At 38.7% G+C, this 11,330-nt stretch overlaps 1 long non-coding RNA gene across 1 annotated transcript; it reads right to left on the bottom strand.

Moving 5' to 3' along the window:
• Positions 1-9: 9 nt before the first annotated feature.
• LOC113480301 lies at positions 10-6,512 on the bottom strand. Its single transcript, XR_003398461.1, has 3 exons — positions 6,384-6,512; positions 5,589-5,818; positions 10-4,740 (listed from the first exon to the last, which is right to left on the bottom strand). It is a non-coding gene; the product is annotated as an uncharacterized LOC113480301 (long non-coding RNA).
• Between the last annotated feature and the right edge of the window lie 4,818 nt (positions 6,513-11,330).

Genomic DNA, 11,330 nt, shown 5'->3' on the forward strand with positions numbered 1-11,330 from the left:
ACTGTTTTAAATATCAGGTTCATTAACTAAGTATTCAAGTGCCAAATTCCCTCCAATGAGAGGAACGTAAGATGAATTCGCCCATCTTCTCAGGAAGAGACTCTTCACACAACTACCTGCAGCACAGAGCGCCACAAACTTATTTGGTTATTACCCACTTACTCTACTGTACAGTCTTGCTAATGCAAGTTAGTTACTATCACATGCAAAACAGTTATTGCTACTAAAGTTCTATTTTCTTATTAAATCATCTTATGGCTTTGTTTGCATCAGGGATTCTTCCCCCTACATACTGTGCTATTTTGCATTCCAGTTTCAGAGGTATTTTTCAATTGTTTCTCCCAAGCACTAAACTACTTTATTCAATGGTACAGCTACTTCCATTTAGAATTGAACCTAACTCTCAGCACAGGTCCCCCAGAGCTCTGCTGTAAATGGCCCACCTGTCCAATTTTCTTGGAAATGTATTAGATGAAGAGGGTTGTTTGTTTAGGTTTGGGGTTTTTTTGCCCCTTATGTACATTAACTCTGCACAGATTACTGGTTTTGCAACAAAGTACATGCTTCTTGATTAATTAGTTGAGAGATGTATTGTATGAAAATTACAAAACCAATGAACCCATTCCCTCCCTCCCATTAATGGCCATTTACAGGCAGGTCTCAGGGAAAAAAAAAGATGCAGTATCCTCTCTAAGCTGAATGAGAATTTTGTTCTTATAAAAGAGAGAAATGGGGGAAGAGCAACACTGGCACCAAATAAAAGACTTTTTCCTAGGAAATCAGAGGATGCCATCCACAGAGCATTGCGCATCTCAGGAATCATACAAGTCTTTTATTTGACCAGCCCAAGCTGCCCATTGAGTGCTAAACCATTTGGACTTCCCCTGGTCTAAACTTTCCTTCTGAAAAAAGCAGAGGGAGAGGCAGAAATTATTAAAATTGCCCTTAGAGCTGGAAAGCAATACTGGAAGTTACCTAAAATACAGGCTACTGAATTCTCAATAATACAGGGGTGGGGAATCTCTCTCTGATCCATAGGCTAGAGATAGCCTGCTGCACAGATACAGTCTGCAGTGTTGTTTTTCAACAGCCCTTGACCTTATTATATTCTCTCTTCTTATTATTAACATTAAGATGTATGTAAATGCAGGATCCACCAAACGTGTCAAAAGATTCAATAGGACTTCAGCCAAAAAAGGTTCCCCATTCCTGCAATAATGAATAAGTCTTCTACACATAATTGGCAAATAGCATTTTACAACCATTAACTTACTATATAATGAGGATAGTGTTTAACTAGTTATTACAATTATATAGCCAGATCTGAAAAAAAACTCAATAGATTTTGTAAATGATCTTCAGGTAGCAGAGATGTGTACAAAATGCACACAAACCCCTTAGCATATTCACACTTTTGAGTATATCACAGATCGGGTAATGATAAAATTGAAAATGCAGCACACAGAAGAAAACACATTCAACAAAGACTAAAAAGAAAAGAAATCCACCGAGATGAGAATTTTGGATGCTTACATACACTAGCTTACTATTGCAGTTGGACAGATAGATTAAAAACAAAAAGTCAACTATGACTCTATGAAGCCCATTAAGTGAATGCATTCCATTTCTAAAGATAGCGTTGCCATTGTCAAAGGGAGGATACTGCATGTTTAGACCATGTTTGTGACATTTCTATTGTATCCTTTCTATTGTTAATTACATTATCATCACTGTTTATTAATAAATTTGTCACTCTGAAATTGTAAAAATACTACTAGGCTCATGCACTGATCCTAACATGGCACTACAGTTTGCTACAAAGCACTAATGCTTATGGAACTATACACATCTCAAAATGGAAGACATTGGTGATTTTGTTGTTTTCAAACAACTTGTAACATCATTTTGTCCACAAGTATTAAAATATATATATGTATATATATATGATCTATTGCACATGCCCCTTGTTTTTGTAATCCTTCATGTGGGAAGATTTCTAACCAACACAGAGAAAAAGTGGAGCAAGAAAAAGTAAGTAGGCTGTGGCAGCATTTCCTAACACAGCAGTTTTATAAAGGTGCTGGCCAGAAAGGTACAGCAGTGGGGGTCTTCTGGGCATGCAATATTGGAGTATTACTTCTGTGGAAGCCACAGATCCTTAGCCCTGCTAAAAATACTATGTTCTAAAATTAAACTTGAAAACTGATGTTACATTACCATGGATAGGAGTCAGGAAAAATCAACAATTCTATTTTTTTTGTTACAATGCAGGCTTACAAAATGTTGAGGGTTAATTCTCACAGGAAAAGAAATCAAAAGAGCTTAACTTCTACTCACTAGTCAGATAAAATTCTTAGTTTTTGTACATGCCCACTGAAAACAAAATACTTTCCTCTCCCCCAAGTATTCTGTCATCAAGCTATGCAAGAAACAACCACTAGCTCTAACATCAGAAGGTTAGTATGGGCAGAAGGAAGAAAATTCTCAGATCTAAAACCAGATATTTCTTACACCAGATACCTCCCAACTATTTATAATCCTATGATATTGACAGTACTTTCCATCACTTAAGAGATGGATCCTGCTTCTACAGACATCTACATTAAATCCCATTGGTTTCAGCATAAGGAGGCCCTAAAAGGAAGTGTTCTTTTCTAGTTGCCTTCAAAGCCAGAAAATTCAGACCATATTCAGCAAAGAAATTGTACGCTCTTAAAAGAAGTCAGGCCAAGCTGGTGGTTGCCTCATCTAGATCACTCTTATCACACAGCTCATCACAACTTTACACACAATTTTAGCATGCCTCTCTGCTCATTACAGTTGGCCTTATTTTGATATGCAGTGTCTTGCCTGTCACTCTTTAGCTTACATGTCTGATATTTTCTTCACTGAAACAAAAAATGGGTGAAGCTGTCATAAAATCTTATTGTTACAACCCAAGTCTAAACAAGACTTTACTCTGAAGATTAGGATCAACATCAACACTTGTCCTTATGGAACTTGGACCCATAAAATGTCACATTTTAAGTATCAGAATGCTGCCCTTGCAATCGATCTTTAAGATTTAAGAAGGAATTCAGTTGTTGGCTTTTTCAGCCATTTTCAGGTTGTCTGGCTCTCTCCAGCAGTTTTCCAAAATGAAAAGCAGAACAAAACAAGAAATCTAGAACACCCGCCAACCACGCTATTATCTCCCAAAACCTATTAACAGAACCTATATACCTTTATTTGATCCATAGTTGAAAATATTGTTTTTAGCTAATAAATCACATTTTCTAAATCACAAGCTTGAATAAGGTGCACTAAGAAGAGCTCCAGATTTGAAGTGGAACAGAATACATATCCCAGTTCAAGGTTTTTTTGCCAAGAAATCTTACTTGCCATATATAATACCATAGCAGGGAGCATGTAAACAATATACGCTCCCATCTCAGAATGACAGAAAAGACCCTATATAATCACAAATGATGGAGACAAAGAATCCTGTGTAAACATAAGAACAACAGATTGCGCCTTAGTTTGGGAAGGAATAAGAGGAACCAGAAAAGGCCCACCCTGCTCTCTCTCAATTCACCCCTCTTACGTGGCTGACAGTTCATTCTCTTGGGCCTGTTTCTGCCTAGATGATGGAAACATCCAGGTCATCTCAGCTCTCAGTCACAGAAAAATCAAAAAGCATCAGCAGTACAAAAACCTGAAACTGTGCCAAGGAAGCTGAGTGGATAAACTGCAACTTTACACCTCTGGTCTCTCCCACCCCATCAGAAGTTAATTTATTTAATAAAGAAAGATGTTCTGCCCCATCTCCTCTACAGTAGAATATTTTTGTTCTTTTTGCTGCTAAGGATTCATAAAAAACCAGAGGGAAGGAATGATTTAACATAAACCTAATCGTTATCCTGTTACCCCAGAGGCCTTTAAAGCTTCCATTTTTCTTTGCTAAAAATGAAATGGTGCAGAGTAATTTCTCCTCCTGGTGAAAGCTCTTCATACCCAGCACTTACATACGCTTACACATGCAAATATACATTTTGATCACAGACTGGGACGATGCATTTACACACTACGGACAAGGTGATTCTGCATTTGTTCCTGTGTATTAGCTGCTTTATGAGAGCTGACATCAAGACATCTATCTACAAAGTCAAGCCTTGGTCCTGGCCTAGAAAATACCTGTATGGGATGTCCCCAGTTGTTTGGTAAGTTCCTTCATCATGTCAGAACAGAAAATACGTTCTGGTTTTCCTGCTGCAACTTTGCTGCAACTTTTCATACATGTCAGGACAGCCTGACATAGCAACGCATGCAGACACTTTATCCACTGGGAATTCCAATACAACACAGTGAAGTACTTAACCTTCCTAAAATGAAGAAGGAGTATCAGTGAAGAACACCAGCTTCCACTTGTGTCTGATTAGAAAGTATTTCTCATTTTAGAACAGAATGCAGAAAGCTGGATGAAGAGCTGGCCCAGAAGACATTTCTTCAGGGAAACAAATGCTGATTTCTGTTACTCTGCTTTTGAGCTTTGATAGAACGGTGGGGTACTTCTGTAGGAGAAGTCATCTGGTGAATCAAATGTTGGGTGGGAAGGTTGAAACGGGAAGTGGAGAGATCTTTGTTCGGTTAGCTCCGTGGAAGTGAAGGACAGGTTTTTGCTTGCTAGAAGAGAAGCATCCACATCTCGCAGCTTATGAGAAAGCAACAGGACCACCTTCTTCTTGAATGTCAGGAGAGGATCTGGAATCCCAGAATAAAAAAAAACAAACAGGAGAAGTAGTTAGGAATCAGAATAAAATACATTCAACATTAAATTGCCCACTGGTTCATTACTTTAAAAGCCTGACTCCAATGGACGAAATTAGCTGGCTTCACAAACTGCAATAATCCCTTGCTCTGTAAGGTTTTATATCTAACTGCAGATGTCCGTAAGATGGCTAAGGAAATACTACAGAAATGCTGAACTATACGCTTACTCAGAAGCGATGCATCTAAAAATATACCAGTGTTAATTAGCTACAGAGTTTCTTAACTGTGACTCCAACATACAGCATGACAATGTTCAGGTAGCACCACAATACACACTGCACACAAAGTATATTCTGCTACAGCAGGTCACAATTCAAAGAGACACCATAAACTATCACCTAATTAACTACAAAACTGTCAGTGCTGTAGAGAAAAAAGCACTTATGACAGTTTTAAGATCACACAGATTAGGTACTTTCACTCATTTCTCCCCACTTAGCCACAGCAACAGACATACTTCAATAACTCATCTTGTCACTGATCTCCTGGCCTTTCATCGGTGCCACTCACCTGGTATTACCTAGTCACAGTAGTTGTTAAGACATGACTTTTTTGCTTTAAATTTGATGCCAGCCTGGATTGGAAGGTAACATGGGTGCACTCCTGCATAGCTAGTGCCAGAAACATTTGATTATCATTCTCCAGCACTACAATGAGATGTGAATGATTTTTTTTTCTTTATAGTTTCTCTCTCTCACATAAAAGAACATGAGGATACACCATATCTTCTAACCCCTCCTTACTTATCTCTGTCAGTATTTCTCTCTTATTCCAATTACCTTAACCCTTTAGTTGACCGAGTTCAGAAATAATCTTCCAGTGACAATTTTCAACTCCTATGTCAGAAGTAGTGAGCAGATCATGAAAATGGAAATACAGCACACGTCACCATCACTTCCTCTCGAGGCACACAAATATTTCAGCTGATCATGAACTTGACCATCCATGCTTGCACTGTTGGGAAAGTCTTATTCTTGTTATGAAGATGAGGAAAAACAGACCTGGAGAGCTGCAACAAAACATGCCAAAGGTTTGTGGCAGAGCTGAGAACAGAATATAGGACCCTGTTACACACCTTAACTACCAGAATATCTTTATTTCATTCACTGGGAAAAAAAAAACAAAAACCACTCCAGAAGTTGACTGTCATTCTTCGAAATTTTGAATGTACTTTTTTCTATTTGATAATTAACACTTGGTTATGTTCTTGTTCTTCCAATACTACTGTTTAACAAATACAACTTTTAAGATAACTACTCCAAGTTAATATAGCTACGCTATCAGTGTTTCCTAGCAGAGCAAAATGACATCATGGAACAGGAATTTTATAACTTTAAAGGCATTCATTCCTGATAGAATATATAGTTATATCAAAGTTTCTTTCAAATGAAGCCCAAGATAAAAGCTGACACTGTGGCAATACTCCAGTTCTCTGAAAGTATCCTACAAAAAAATAAAATCTCAATGACTTGATTTCTTTGGACAGAAAAAAAAAAAAAACCCTAAACCATCTAACAAACTTGTTGTTTAGTACCTGATATGTAGGACCTAAATAACCTTACAGCTTTACTCACCATTATTTTTGAGCAATCCACATCCTCTTCAGTGAGCCTAGAGAGAAAGAGATGAACAAATGAAATTAAATTTGCATCTAGAAAGCTATTCAAATCATATATGATTACCTGTACATAACACAAAAGATGAGCCATACCTTCCAGGAACTAGTTAAGATTTTTAGACATTCTAAATAAAACACGCCAATGTTACTTTTCAAATGATCATATTCACCCCCTTCCTTTAGTTTAAAAGAAAGAATGGTCAAGTGAGTTGGGCCCAAGTATGGAAAACCCAGAACAGGTGAACTTTAACCAATAACAGGCTGGGGAGGAGAAGTATATACCCAAAACATAACTGAAAGGCTTTTGTTCAGAAACCATTCTGCTTCCTGAAGTAAAATCATGTGTGCAGGTCATTCCACAGAATGTAGTTTACACATTCCAATACCTTTTTTTCCCTGAAATTTGTTGGTTTCTACCTTAATGAGAACAGTTTACAGCCCATGCTGGACTGACTATACCTGAAGCATTAAGTGTATACCACTACCAAAATACCTTTTTAATGGACCATATTTTGAAGATCAATGACCTTGGTCCTTATGGTAAGCTATCATCAACAGACACACATTTCAGTTTCATAGGAACTGAGATGGACACAATTTGAGTCTCTAGTAAGGCAAGAAACTCATGTTAATAACAAACCGTTGTAGCAAGGAAGCATAATGACTGCTCTCAAGGATGCTGAGCTGACAGCCTTACTGGAAGAATAATGGATTGCTATAAGCAAAACTACCTGATCACACAGAACTTAACACCATTAAAAGCTCCCAGTATCCTCACCAAAATATTACTAGCTTCCACCCTCCTGCACAATAGAGCATTTCTGCAAGCACCAGGGACCTGCACCTGCAGAAAATCCACAGTCATCAGGTAATTGCTAGCCCTCGATTTCAGGGTTGTTATTCCATTTTCATGTTCCAGTTCTGACCCTTCCCACTGCAAGTCCTTCCTCAAGAACCTGCCAAGCACTATGTGACTTTGAGAGATGGAGGAACCAACAGCAAATGATTCACAAAGCAATTAATTTGATAAGGAAGAGTTATCAGGAACTCTCCCAAACTTACTTATCACAATGGAAACAATTCCCAATGACAGTCTTTGAAAAGTTGAGTTTTCTTTCACTTAATCTAAAACTATGAATTAACTAAACTAAATACTAAAGTAAGACTTATTAAAAAAAAGCAGTTGGTGACAAAGCAACTCATACAAAGGAACAGTTCATTCAATACTGAAATTGGAATAAAATAAAATAAAATAAAATAAAATTCTTGGTTAAACAAGTTCACTGACTTTGGGTGCCCCAGTTTTTAACTACTCTGCTCGGTATACTTTCTATCTGACTTTCACAGATTATGTGGGAGAAGAGCTCACACTAGTACCAACAGAATTTGCAAAATCAACTAGATATAAATCAAGGCTATTGAAAATTAGCAGGCACTAAAACTGATGGTGACAATACCAACTCTACAGTTAAAAGCTGGTGGAAATTATAAAGAAAATTTAAGAAAAAATAAGACTGTTTCTCTTGTTTCATACCTTACCCACACTAATTGATCTGGAACAAGAAATATTTGTGAAAATGCAACATTAAATATATATTAATCCTTTTCTGTTAAAAATTCAAGAAATACCATTTTTATTAAGATTGACCTATCGCCCATTCTTTTTTTCTTTTTTTTCTCTCTCTCTACCATAACTAAAGGTTAGTTTCCATGAACATTAAATCTCACATTCAGATAGACAGCTTCTTGGATACATGCAACTAACTTCATGGATTTCAAAGCCAATGAGAGATGATGATACCTCATAAATAAATTTACCGGAAAAATTGCAGTATTTGTCTTTTCACATAGATCAACATGCCCTATTACCAATGCAGCAATGAAAAAAAAAAATCATTGGCAGCACACCAGAGTTGAAAACTATACTAAAGCGAATAGTACACAGCTATGCTACCAAGTTTCACCCAAGCCCTCAGACTCTGTTTTAAATTACCCTTAGTTTTAATTACATTAGTCAGCAAAAACTCACACCCATCAGATTTGGCTTTCCAAAATACTAGCAGACTCACACAAACGTGCCAGGAGATAAGGAGAATTAACAGGGACACAGAAGATGATTCTTCCTCTCTTCCCTACAACCTGAGACGTATGTGATAAAGGAAAGATCTAGAAACAGGTTTATGTAGAAAGACCGAGACACAAAAACTTGAAAGTTAAATGTGGTGATATGTGAAGATACAGAAAGCCAACTTAGTGCTACAGATCACATGTCTGTTAAGGTCTTCCCACAGCTTAAGAAGTGTCAAATTTAACCTGGAAAGCTGATAATGACAAAAGCTTAAATGATAAACACAAAATACAACAGAAGTAGCTTACAGTCCTGCAAAAAACCCAGCTGCCTTTGTGCTCCTTTCATTTTCTAGGTACCTTTTAAAAAGGCATCTAAAACCAATCTATGAGGTAATGTAGAGAGAACTGTAATAGATTGGTGTGACTGGAGAAGGAAAGGGAGTGCCTTAGTGTGGAGGCACCAATACAACAGAGAGCAGGAACAGGGCTCTCAAAAGGTCTAGTGTTAAGGGCATCCTCGTTAGCAGGTCAGTAAGGCCCCAGCACACCCCCCTGCAATTTCAGAAGACACCCAGATCTGGAGACAAAGAACATCGATAAGACAGAGTAGAGACTCAGAGCACTGTCACCTCCAAAAGGGTACACTAAGGCGAATGGAGCATGGTTGTCAACCTAAAGAGGCAAGGACCTGCCAGCTGATGTCGCTTGTCCTCTACATGGGGTCCTGGACTTAGCTCCGGGGTGAGAGCTACACTGCGCCGCACTGCTGGACACACAGCTCCAACAGCCCTGCTGTGGTGCTTGGCTGCTGGGCAGACGTCGCAGGCACTGTTCACCTTCTGCCACTTTGGAGACCCCAAGCCTGAGTGGTTTGTTTTGCTTTACATTTTAAATAAAACCACCTTCCTCTCCTGTGAGGTTGCCAATAGATATTTCCTACGCTGTTGGTGCAGCAGCAGAGAAAACAGGGAAGACTCTTGTACAGCTGAGCTTTCTACTCCATGATACACATACCGTAATAATGTGCTCCTTGAATACTGTTCAGGCAAAGCAACATCCCTTCCTCCACATTCTATTTTAGAGAAATCCTCCTTTTTTTTTTTAAAAAAAAATCCTTCAAAGACTGCGCAGGCCCTTGCATCTTGCATTCACATAACCTCCGGCATATCAAGATTGGTTTCAAACACTGTTCCTTTTCTACGTTTTTAAGAATGAACGTGGGAGGTGTTCAAGAGATGCTCCAGACTTCACAGACTCGGTCAGAATTTTTAGCCTTACTTGGCCCACCATTTTTGACACCCCTCAATGACAGGTCACCATCATATGATGCATAGCCTGTTCATGCAAATTTTCAACACTGCAGACTCACAGCAATGTTGGCAAGACTGTAAAACAGTACATGTAATTGATTTGACATATACCGGGGTAACAGAAAACTATTTTTTTTTGGTTTTTTTTTTTCCTAAGATACTACTTCTCTGTGCATTCAGAACAATTAAGAATAAATATTACTTCAAATGAATGTACTTACTGCTAAAATAGTGTTACAACTTCATATGAAAGAAAGTTGATTGCTTACTATTCTTTTAATGATAATACAAAGCACAATTACCTTTATATGTAATATGCCAAAGGCAAATCCCCTGGCATATTTTAACAATTCATACAGACATGTATAAGCAGGAATATTCATCAGTAGCAGCATACTGTGCCTTAATGTTGCTCATAAGCTGCTATTACTGTTACTACATGAATAATATAGTGCATGAAATTGGTAAAACGTACCTTAGGAAATCTGTCTCATAAGCAGCTACTGCTTCCGGAACTAGTTGTGACGAACACACCTAGCAAATTTATTTGTAGTTATTTCACCAGTTACAAACAACTACTTCATTATTAGATCATACAAGATAACATCCCACATGTCCCCAAGATCTAAAGCTGTATTTCTCATTTAACCACTTCAATTTCTTGCATCGTTATCAGATGGAGAACATAAGGAATCTCATGCTAGTGACAGTAATCCTTTTCCTTTCAGTAAGAAGTACCCCCGTTTGTTTGTTTGTTTGTTTGTTTTTTAATTTAAACAAAGTACCATGTTGCACAAAATACCTCTAATAATTCTTAAAAATTCAGGGCATACCTGACCTGCAAGTTACTAACACGGAAAGGAGAATGTTTTTTACTAAGTTTCACATGTTTCATTGTGTGTAAAGTCGTTTTCACCTTATTCTCAACAATCACATGAATTCATAAGGCTACAGTCAATTCAACTGTAATCTCTTCACTCTCCGTAAAACTTAATTTTGCACTGTAAGTTACTCGTACGTTCTGGTTTTGTAAAATGACTGGGAAACCATCCCTTTTGTGCACTCCTGTGCCAGTATGACATAAAGACACCAGAAAAGGATATAACTGTTCAGATCAGCAAAATCCACCTAGCAAACATATTTTACGAATAACAAGAAGAGTAACTGTAACCAGCGCTATGCTTGTACCCGGAGATGAAAGGGCTCATTTCGGGTGGTACGGCTTGGTTTCTCCTCTCCACGTACGCCGTCGGCTGCAGCTGCTCACCCAAAGTCCGCTCCCGGCGGTTCCCAACTCGGCTGCAGGGTGTTGCTGTGCAGGGAACGGGCTCTCCCGCCCAGCCATCTGCTGCCGGCCGGAGGTGCGGCTCGCCCTCGCCCCCAGCTCCGAAGTTACTCGGACTTTTCAGGACGGCGGGCAGACGACCCTGCCCGCGCCCCGCCCCAGCAGGTCTCCCTGGAGGGCGCCGGTCGTCACCACACGGACACCACGCCTCGCCACCCCCCCACAACGCCGCTCAGGG

Source organism: Athene cunicularia, assembly GCF_003259725.1.
Source record: "Athene cunicularia isolate RWA chromosome 5 unlocalized genomic scaffold, athCun1 chr5_part1, whole genome shotgun sequence".
Classification (NCBI taxonomy): Eukaryota; Metazoa; Chordata; class Aves; order Strigiformes; family Strigidae; genus Athene; species Athene cunicularia.